Raw genomic sequence first — 10,066 nt, forward strand, 5'->3', positions numbered from 1 at the left:
TTGTGAACTTTAGCTGACTGAAATTGGATCCTCAATTTCAAAACATGTCTCCCAATTCTAAAATTCCCCCTCATTCTCAAACTGTGTGAAATGAAACAATTTGCTAGCTAACTAGATAAGGCAGGCATCTACAGAGACGTTTAAATGCCTAAAATTGAGAAAACATCTTCAATATTATCTTTTATCTATTTCCTCTTGAGGTATTTTATTCTAAGCCAGCGACTGCAGATGGCAGAGTTCAGTGGTCCCCAAGCTGTGGTGCACTGGTAGAAATGCACAACAGTGTAGATGGAGCCTGAGCCACTTCAAGGTGAGTTTGAGGCCAAATTTATGGTCCATCTGCTCAGGGAGCACCACATCACTAACAGCACCCAGTATGTTTTATTTATGTGCAGGCAGAAATACCAAGCACACTTCACAGCTTTTCACTGTCTCACTTGCTTCTGAGATGACCTTAGGCCAAAAAGCACGACCCAGGCTCTAGTGCTGCAGAAGCCTCAGGTGATGCTGAACAGTCCCTTCTCCTCTCTGCTCCAAGGCAAGGAAACCCAGGACACTTGAACAGCAGATCCCACAGAATTCCTACTGCCCGCAAACAGTAAGGACACACAGCACACGAACCACCAGTCACACATCGTGTGCACGGCAATTCCAGTCATTAAATTCTTGACACTCCAGTAGTGCTCACTTCTTCCCTGAAAAGTTATGAAGCATCGCTCTGCCTCATACTACAGAGGACTACGTCAAGCTATAAAGAATTTTGGTTTCTGGTGAGCAAACTCAATTAGGTTTTTTTACATTTATATTTAATAGTTGCAAAGTACTTGCTTAGATTTAAAAAACAAAACAAACAACACCTTCAGAGGTGAACTACCCGTAAAATTTTTACTACAAAGCTTCAAACTGTTGAAGAGTATCTTCTAGCACATCACCAAAGTTTTAAGTCCCCTTCCCAACATCCACAGACTCCCAACTCCCCTTACAAAGTTGACTTCAACACAAGACAATTTCCATCACATTATCCAGTTCATGAGGTGGAGAGGAAGATCATTTTTCTCACTCAGACCTTTGCTACTGAACCCGATACCAAGCATTAGTTGCAGAGACCACCATCCATAGCACAACCAACAGAACCATCAACACAGACACTTTTCCCCCCACTCACTAAAACCAAACTCATCATCAGCAAGATAAAGTGCTCTCTGTGGAACTACTTACCCATGAACCATTCCCTTCCCTCCCTTCCCCATGCAACTATCTTGTCAAAGTACAGAGGGTTTGTTTAGGCATGGAAAAGCTGGCATTTTAAAGCCATAAATCCACAGTGGGAATTAATTAATGCCATAAATCCCATAAAAGTGGAAATTATTTTGTGGGCACTTCCACTTTTATATAAAACATTAGTCAGCAAACAGTTGACTTCCCTAAAGACTTTCTGTAGCACATTCAAGAGTGGTTGATAATTAAAAAAAAAAAAAAGTGGAGAGATGCCAGGCCCTTCATACTGAAGGATGAGGAACTCGACAAACCCAAAGGAGTGCAACCTGAACCACAAACTGGCATTTCCCCTCCCATTTTCCCCCTCCTCACACCTGCCTCAGCATTCACCCCTAAAGAATTAAACAATTTCCTACAAAAGCAAGAGAAATGGAAAAATATCAGCGTCAAGTAGGACAAGAAAGCATTTTCCACTCTTTTTCTTTTGTACTGCAATAAGATCTTCTTAAAACTACAATAAATAGAATTATTCCAACAATACAGAGATCATGCCAGATAATTCCAGGTTAAATTATAAAATCAAACAGCACCAAATTAAAGGTTTTTTTCACTCCTTTATCTCTTCTCAAACCACCCCATCTCTAGCATTTGTAAAGTTCACAGAAGACCAAAAACAAATTCCCAAAGCCTGCTGGTTTCCGGATAAGCCCCAAAAGACACACAAAGTTTCCCAAATCCTTAACATCGGCATTTTATAGGGGGGCTGTTGGCTGGAAGACACGGAAGGTCAGGAAAGCGCACGGAAGCTCCCCATCATCCTTACCACGGGCACTCCCACACCTACACTTCCATCCTTTCCCCGAAAAAAAAGGAGACAGGCCTCTGAGCAGCCCCGAGGGAGGGGAGAAGGCGAACACCCCACAAACTGCACCGAGGGCAGTTATCTGCAGACACGGCTCCGGGGGTGCACACACGCACACAAAGATCCCCAGAACGCGAACAAAAGCGAGCCCGTCGCCAGTTCGCGTTCCCCGAACCGCCGAGCCCGGCACAGCCCCGGGTGGGCCCTTCCCGGCGCTGCCCCGGAGGCCGCGGGGAGCCGGGGGGGCAGAGCGGAGAAATCGCCCTCTTTACCCCCCGGGCCCTGCCCCAGAGCACCCGGGAGAGGCGCGGAAGCCCCCGGGGCTGTGCCGGGGGGGAAAGGCGATGCCGTGCCCCCGGTGCCCCGCCGGACGGCGAGGCCGTCCCGGCCGCGGGGGTGGCACCGCCCGCAGCCGCTGGCGGAGGAGGGCTGGGGCTCTGAGTTCACCATTTCCCCGTCCCCTCCCCTGCCCCCCGCGGGCACGACAGCCATGGCCCCTCGCCCGGCCTGCGGGAGCCCCGCCGTCTCTCTCCTGTGGAGCCTCGGCGCTGTCGAGCAGCTGCCATTACTCGGGCCAAGACCCGTCCTCCAAGCAGGCATCCCCCTCCCCAGCGAGGAAATGCGGCGGCGGCGGGGGTGTGTGAGCGAAAGGAAAGCGGGGGAGAGTGGGGAGCAAAGCGGTGGCCCCGCGTGCGGGATAGAGCGGGGCCGGGGGGTGACGGGGCTGAGGCCGGGCTGCACCACACCCTGCCCGGCCTCGCCTCTCACGCGAGTCCCCGGCTCCCCCGCGCCCTGCAGGCCCGCGCGGAGCGCTGGAAGCGGCGATTCTCCGGGGAGCGCCCCTCTCCCCACCCCACCTCCTCCCGCCCCGGCCCCGGGGCTGGCTGCAACTCGGCACGGGGGCGCGGGGGACCCGCCGCCGCCTCCCTGCCGAAATTCGACCGGGGAAGGTGTGGGGACAAAAATAATCGCCGTTAATAATCACACGCGCTCCGCCGCCGTCCCCTTCTCCTCCTCGGTTTCCAAGCGGGCTGCCAGATAATCCTGCCCACTCCGAAAAATGAAATAATAATAATAATAAAAAAATCCCGCCTTCCATCTCCCCCCCGCAGCCCCACACATTTTATTATTAAGTATAATTGCTCCCCCCTCCTCATACGGCACCCCGCGGGGAAGGATTGCCCCCTCCCCTGGTGCCCAGCCCTTCCCCTGTCCCCTCTCCCCCATCTCCTTGGAACAGTGTGTACATGATTTTGTAGTTTTTTTAAGGCGCCATGTTTATAATCCTCCATCATATTAAAAAAAAAAAAAAATCCACCCAGCATGAGACACGGCGTCTCTCGCACCCCAAAGCCAGGGAGGCAGACACAGAAATATCCACAGGGCTGTAAATTCACCCCCCCCTCCCGCACACACACCCCTCCTCCCCAGACTTAAAAGTCTCTCTCACCTTGTGCTGCTGGCGCTGCTTCTGCTGCTGCAGGGGGGGAGAAGTTAAGCCAGGGGAAACTTTTCAATCCCTTCCCCAGGCCGCTGCTGCCTCCTCCTTCCACATATTTTTCCCCTCAGAGTTTTATTGTGTCTGAATTTTCTCTCTCTCTCTCTCTCCTCTTCTGTCTGTCCACAGTTCAGGTTTCTGGGGTAAACAGGGTTTAGGATGGTGCTAGGGATATTTGGGAGAAGGAGAACTCTAGTGGTCTCTGCTGGAGTTGCTGTTTGTTTCTTTTATTATTTTTTTTTTAATAATACATCTGAAACGGATCTTTAACTATTTATTATGTATGTATTTTGTCATACTCTTAGGTCTGGACCCTCTCTTGTTGCAGAGGGAAAATATGGTGCTTATTCGGCCTTGATACATGAAAATTTCTCCTGTCATGAAGTGTGACTTGGAGAAATGACAGATAACGTTTTTGAAAGTAGACTCTCACCTTGAGCAACAGAAAGTAAAACACAGAGAATCAGCGGTCTGTCTCAGAGCTGTCAATACATCCTCAGCTGCAGATCACAGAAGAATCATTTAAATTGGAAGAGACCTTTTGATCACTGAGTCCAACTGTTAGCCACACTTGCACTACAGGGGAAGGAAATACATATTAATACAAAATACATAACTTGATAGGAACATATATATAGATGTACATATGTATGTATGTAAGTAGCAAGAAAACATAAATTTTCTATTTTTTAAATGGACTGTGAGATAAATATTAATAAATGTCTATGGAAATATATCCTAAAGTTTCTGAAATTCTTCAGGAATTATTAAATGGGTAAGTAACACTTCACAATTAATTAACTTGACTAGAATTTTACTTTAATCAAAATAAACTGTAAGCTTAGTTCTATAAACACTTATGCATGTAAAAAATTTAATCACATGAGTAGTCATTAATATTACTGAAATAGTAGAAGGAAATGGTAGTGCTAATGTTGAAAAAGAAGCATCCATTGTGCCTGGTCGGTAAAAAATTAACAGTTTGCACACTGAAAAGTGGAAGTTTCTCCAGCATGTCCAGTAAATAAGATTTCTAGTAGTGTTTAAACCCAGTTTCTTTGAGACTGCTGCATCAGGACATTACATCCACTTCTAAAATAAAATGCAAATAATGGTTAGTTGCACAGCTGTGATAAAGTCTTACTTCTATTATGCATTTAAATATGAAAGAATATTTTACATTATCTAAAATAAATAGATAGGAAACAAAGTGCTGGTAATCTGCTCTCAAAGAGTGCTTGAGGCATTGGGCAGATACCCAATAGTAGCACTATAATTTATTAACTGCATTATATTGCTTGTATTAATAAAAAGCAAATGAAATTTACTAGGTTTTTTTTTTACATAAAAAGGAATTTACCATCAGTATAATTATAAATTACCTTATGTTAAGCATGTATTTGTGATGTTTGGCTGTGATTTCATTAAGGCATGTAATTTTCAAAAGAAGTTTGATAGAAATATGTGCCAAGTTTCCATGGGATATTAGTGGCTTGCCTGTCCTAGCTTTCTTTGAAACCTTCTCTGTTCAAATTGCATCTGGGCTATATTTATCTACAGGGGGGGAAAGAAGAATATGGGGTCATTACAGTTTCTGCTGTTTCTACCATGCAGTCAAGCCAACAGCTCTGCTCAAGCTGACATGGTTAAGGTGCACTGATTTTTGCATCCAGAATCAGAGGACAAACATAGCCAGCAGTCACATAACCATTTTTACTTCTTCACCCCAAACCTGGGTTGGCTGGGGGGATTTGCCATAACTCCAAAACAAAGCTCCAAAGCCAGTCTTAGCTTCTCTAGTGAAAGATTTATTGCTCTGTCGCAGTGCCTTCTCCTTACCTATGTAAATATTTATTTAAGGCAGAAGTTCAGCTATCTTCAGTATAAAGAGGTTTTAGCCTCTTATCTCTCACAGGACCCATAGAGAGCTGTCAAATAAATACTTAGGCCACAGTTTCACCACCATGAAAGCACATGGAGGGTGGAAGCCTTACGGCTTGCCTACTGTACAGGTTTTTTACCTGGAGTCTACCACTTGCCAGCAGTCTCCTGTACTTAACATATTTATAAAGGCTAGTCTGGACCACCTCCAAATATTTGTTTCAGGACACAAATATTTGATTTTAGAAAGAACAAAGTATCCTAAAGCAAACATGTAGGGAGTGTCTGCAACCATAGCCACGTTACCTTCTCTGAGCTGGAGGGCAATGAATTAGATCCAGTGTACAAAGACAGGCATAGAGCTTATAGATGGGTGTTCATGGGCCTGCTTTTGGGGTGTTTTGATATCCTCATTAGGCTCCCTGAGCGGCTGTTTGCATTATATAGCCTTTAGGGTGCACATTGAAGGAATAAAAGGAAGCATTTTTGTCTGGTTTTGACTTATTTTTATGTGTTTTGTGAAGACTTTTTAATGCTCGTCAGTGCAGAGCTTTGAAGCCCGGCTCCCGCGTTTACCCTCAGCAGCTGGGTGTCTAACCGGAGCCCTGCGGCGGCTCCCTCCCGGCCATTCACTTTCACTGGAGCGGGGGCCGGGAGCGCCGAGCCCGGCAGACAATGGGAAGGAAATCCCCCTCCCCCAGCCCCGGCCGCGGCGGGTTTCCTCGTCGGCACGGGGAAATGTTTGTTCCAACAAGAAGCGGGCTCGGGGCCGCCGGCAGCCCCCCTCCCCGGGGCGGGGGGCGGTGCGAGGCCGCAGGGCCGCGCTTCCTCCCGCCCGGCCGGGAAGGGCCCGGGCAAGGGCGAGCCGCAGCCGCGGCTCCGGGGCAGGACCGGCACCTCCCGGGCTGCAGTGGCTCGCCTGGGGAAAGGATTTGCCGCTCCGAAAGGTTTATGGTGGGGGTTCGAGACGCCTGCTTGCTTACGTGGTTGCGGGGAGAGAAAACGCACCACTGCGTCAGTGTTAGAAAGAGAACATGATAAAGTTACTTCCTTCCGAGTAGAAAGTACTTGCCATAGGAATACGTCGGTCTGCATTTGAGCTCTGTGCTTTTGCCGGCAGTGCTGCACCGGTGTGTAAACAGGAGATTTGTAGGCACCTCTTCCCTTGGAAAGGGACTTGGAGGAGGGAGAAGAAGCTGAATAAACAAGAAGCACAGAATTAGCATCATCCAGATCAAGAATGTAATCTACTGCCATGAGTTAAAGGGGATGCCAGGCAGGTTCATGGGCAGGAAGTCCTTTACAGGTTGTAGACACACAAACCATGACTTGGGAAATCCCGGAGCTGATCACAGTTGGAGGCTGGGACATGAATACCCTCTGTCCTGCTGTTACATGTTCCCCCAGGTGTGTCCTCTACATTTTCCAGGCATGAAAAGAACAACACTGCCTAGTGTCCAAGCAGACTGGTATATATGCCTCATGTTCCTTTTAAATGCTGCTCTTCCCATCCTCCTTTTCAAAAGATCATTCTATTTTCAGTTCTAATACTGGAGAACACAATCCCGTGTGTATATGGCTTTTTATTCTTGCCACGATCTGCTGCCATTCTCTCACTTCAGTGGTACAGCCATCAAACCTGTAGGTGAAGTACATCAGTGCTGGTGGGTTCCAGGTACTGGGCTTGGTATAATGAAATCATCCATTGAATGCTGCCCTTAGGAGAACGGGGAGTGTTGTGTCCTCTCCATCTCAGCACTTGTGCTAGGCTAATGAATGCACATCCCTGCCTTCTCCAGGACTTTTTACCATCTTTCTGGCTGAACCAAACCCACCCACTGTAAGCTCAAGTCTTTATCTGGCTTTGTAAGATAGCTGTCTTGCTGGTGATGCCAACCCACTTCACTGTGTACTCCACTCCCAGCTGCACTGAAACAAAAATGATTTGAACGTGTTTTCTGGGAGGCAGGTCTGCTGTGTTGTGATCACAGAAGTATTAATGCAGAAAATTAGTGTAAATTTTTCATCAGAATGAAGTTTAGCAACACAGTTTTCTTTGCAGTAAAAATCTCAGCAAGGCATTTAATTTAGGAAGCTGGGGGAAGGGAACAAAGACTTAATAACAACAACAAGCTCAGGAAATCCATGGAGCTGAAAACAGTTGGAGGATGGGAGAGTCGTAAGGAGAAGGTTATGCTCTTCCTTTTTTCCCCAGGCATTGTAAAGAAAATACCAGGCTCAAGAGTGGGACACAGAGGAGAGAACCCCCAATTTCTGCTGCTCCATGAAGCTGTCTAGGGAATGAGTTCAAGTTACCCAGAGGTGCTGTCATTGCAAATGACATGATGAGAATTGAAATAGACCCTACAGCAGCCAGGATCCTTCCTTCCATTTCAGCTTCCCTCTCCTTGCTGTGTCCCTAGCCATGCACACCTGGCTGTGCAGTGCAGGCTACCCACAGTGCTCAGAGGAGCTTGTACAGGCAGAATTTCTAAAGACATTCTGGGGTGTTTGTGGAAAACAGTACGTTGTGGGGAGGTGGATCTTTGATCTGATACCCTATGGCCAGTACTCGTGTGTGTGAGTTCCTTGTGGATATAGCTGGTAATAAAAAAAATCCACTCAGAGCTAAGTCTAGCAAGTATAGATGTAGACTAAGATACAAAAATGCACCTTTTTTAATTCAGTGTGTTGTCTCTTTACATTTTCATGCACAACTGGGAATAGAGGTTTATCCTAAAAAGTTTACCTGTGAGTAAACTGACATATGTTTATGACATATGACATGACATGTGTTTACCACCAGCATTATGGTTCATGAAAAGTGTATGCCTGATTCAGCACAGAGTCTGCCAAAGGAAACGTAGCTCCATATTTTTTAACTAATTCTAAACAACAGAGCAAGAATTTGTACCAGTTGTATACTTTCTGGAAAAAACCCTTTAATGCTAGTTTTCAAATGTACATCAGATTTATCTCACATAGGTCTGTGTTGGTATAATATAGGAAATAATTTATATCTATATAGAACAATGCTCAAAACTTACATTTGATTTTAGACTGAAATAGCATCTATTTTTATTTTATGAGGATTCTGTGACTGGAGAAACATCATTTACCAGAAAACCTGGTGGAACTATGAGGAAACAAGTAGTACCTTTTGTTATTAAATAGCTACAGAACTAGAACTTTTATATACAATAAATACACAATGAATGCCATAATTTTGGGGAAATAATAATAATTACGCTGCACATCATATTAAATGCCAGCATAGAAAATAATAAGAGAAAAATCCTATGTTTACAGTAATGGGAGTCTATCCTTCCAAGGCAGGGGACATGCATGAATAAGGGAGGTGCATGTATTAGAAGCATGCAAAGATGTTCAAGTGCCTTTAAAAACAAGTTAGCTTGTGACAAGCCAGGTTTAACCTGTTTTGGTCCAGCACTGCCTTTTTGCTAATTAGTGCAGAAATACTCAGTCTCTGCCCTTTGTCAAAGCCTTCCATGTTCAAACGTGGCTTGTAAGCTCCAAGGTAGTGCTGGAACTGGGCTGGTTCCGTGCGTTCATGAGGCACTTCTCTGGGCTTAACAAGCCCTTCCAGCGTGCAGACTTCTGTCCCTGTATGGAGCAGAGGCATCCAGGTGTTTCTGAAAGAAAGAACGTGTTATCATTAGTACTTAACTGAAGCTATTTGATTACCAATTGTGGCTCTGCTTTTTCCCAAGCTCCAGTTTCCAGGAATACACTCTTTTGCATAGCATTAGCTCCAGTCTCACTCTGTTTATTTTTGCAGTTGTGATGCTACACAAAAGAGGCAGGATTGTTTCTGGAGCAGAGTTCTTGCATCAAACACATTGCCTGAGCTGAAGATCCTTACCAGACTGAAGCTGGCCTGGCATGAAGCCATCTTCCTGTGCTTGGAGCTTTGATGTGTCCCGATATCATCTGCAGCTTGACTACACCTCTTGGTGGTATCACTGATTGGCTGTACAAGGATGGGCTTAATTAATAGCAACATTTGTGTCAGTTTTGAACCATTATGCTCAAGATGAAAGCTAATAGGAACAAAAAAAAAAAATCCACATCTGTCATACTATATTTCAGACACCTTATTTGAAAGCTTTTATATTATCCAAAGTTAAAGATGATATGTTGGATAAGATATAATAGTTTAGATATAAATAGATAGGTAGAATAGTTTAGATATAAATAGATAATAGATACCAAAAAATAATTTTTGTTGCATTCTGTAAAGAATCACATGCTTAAAATCAATTGTAATATTCAAGTCTAATTGTCCTTTCACTACCAACCTTCTTACAATGATGAAATTGGAAGAGAATGTCATGACAAGTTAAGCAAAGGGGAACTTACACAGTGAGACTGATTGAAATTATTGCAGTTGAAAAGAGTACTGGGAAAAACAGATTGTGTATTACTTGATCTTACATGTCATGTAAAATATGTATTATGTATAATTCACAAGTAATAGATTTAATTTACATATTTATCTATTTACCTATTTATCTTAGTTAATAGCTGCATTATGTTCAGCATATGGCAATGTAATCACTTAAAGATTTCTCATTAAAAAACAAAAA

The 10,066-nt window shown here is 44.9% G+C and overlaps 1 protein-coding gene and 1 long non-coding RNA gene across 6 annotated transcripts in view; one reads left to right on the forward strand and one right to left on the reverse strand.

The window, feature by feature from the left end:
- The window catches only part of ZMYND11 (zinc finger MYND-type containing 11), a 105,486-nt gene extending 101,744 nt beyond the window's left edge, over window positions 1-3,742 (reverse strand). For 2 of the 5 annotated variants that reach the window (XM_039713841.1, XM_039713818.1), the window contains exon 1: window positions 3,531-3,742. The gene's annotated coding sequence lies outside the window, so the exon portion shown is untranslated. Of the gene's footprint in view, window positions 1-2,937; window positions 3,073-3,530 lie in introns of those variants that run through there. The other 3 variants (XM_039713850.1, XM_039713832.1, XM_039713823.1) reach the window with 2 other exon arrangements.
- A 2,380-nt stretch (window positions 3,743-6,122) lies between these two features.
- Window positions 6,123-9,543, forward strand: LOC120502344. The gene is made up of 2 exons (XR_005627516.1): window positions 6,123-6,413; window positions 9,259-9,543. It is a non-coding gene; the product is annotated as an uncharacterized LOC120502344 (long non-coding RNA).
- Window positions 9,544-10,066: the final 523 nt, after the last annotated feature.

This window comes from Passer montanus, unplaced genomic scaffold, assembly GCF_014805655.1.
Source record: "Passer montanus isolate IOZ18808 unplaced genomic scaffold, ASM1480565v1 scaffold10, whole genome shotgun sequence".
Lineage (NCBI taxonomy): Eukaryota > Metazoa > Chordata > Aves > Passeriformes > Passeridae > Passer > Passer montanus.